Source organism: Marmota monax, unplaced genomic scaffold, assembly GCF_021218885.2.
Source record: "Marmota monax isolate L192 unplaced genomic scaffold, Marmota_monax_Labrador192_F-V1.1 WCK01_AAM20220418_F8-fsc00257, whole genome shotgun sequence".
Taxonomy (NCBI): Eukaryota; Metazoa; Chordata; class Mammalia; order Rodentia; family Sciuridae; genus Marmota; species Marmota monax.
This window is the reverse complement of record NW_026692693.1, coordinates 327,423-328,595: the sequence shown is the minus strand read 5'-3', so window position 1 is coordinate 328,595 and position 1,173 is coordinate 327,423.

Here is a 1,173-nt window from a genome sequence, read left to right as displayed (position 1 = left end):
AATCCAAATATTAACCCTATTTCTACACCTAAACCTAGTCCTAATTCTGGCACTAACCCCAACAGTCACTCTAACATAAACTCTGACCCTGACCCTGACATAAACCTAGCTCCAAAGCTTACCCTAACCCAAAACCTAATCCTAATACTACACTTAGCCATAACCGTAACCTTTAAACAAGCCCTAATCATAACCCTAGCTCTTAACTACCCATGACCCTAACCCTAGACCTAAAATAACACAAAACCTAGCCCTAAACCTAGGCCTATACCTAGCTCTATGTGTGACCCTAAACTAATCCTAGCCCTATCCCTAACCCTAAACTTCCCCTTAGACCTAACCCTAGCTCAAGGACTAATCTTTACCCTAAGCATAACCCAAGCCCTATTCCAAACCCTAACCTTACCCTAGCCTTAATCCTACCCTAAACCTTAGTCCTAACCATAGCTTTTATTCTATACACTACCCTAACACTAGCCCTAATCCTAACCATAACCCTAGCCCTAACCCTAGCTGTAATCCTGTCCATTACCCTCAATATAATCCTAACACTAATTCTAACCCTAGGCTTAACTCTAACACTATCACAATCTCTAAACATATCCATTACCCTAAAACTATCCTGCACTCTAATCCTAAGCCTATTTATTAACCTACCCTAACTCTAACCCTAACACTAATTAAAGCCCTAAATCTAAACCTTAACTTAAACTGAACCATAAGCCATACCCTGATCTTAATAATACCTCTAGCTTATACATGATCCTTACCCTAAACCTAACTTTACACTAGACCTAACCATTAACATCATCCTAAATCTATCTCTAATCATTACCCTATGATTAACCTTAGACACTTGCCTTAACACAAACCCTTGCTCTAAACCTTATCCTAACTGATAAACTAACAACAACACTAGACAAACCCTATATCTACCCATAAAAATAACTCTAGCTCTTGCATTACCCAGACCCCTAACACTAGCCCTAAACCTCACCCACAACCTAGCCTTAATCCTAGCCCTAAACCTAGACCTAAGTGTAACCCTAACACTATCTTTAGCACTAATCTTAACCCAAACACTGGCCCCAGGTCTAACCCTACTCAAATTCTAATCCTTATCCTAACCATAAAAATAGCCCTAACCCTCAACCTAACACTAAACCTAGCCTC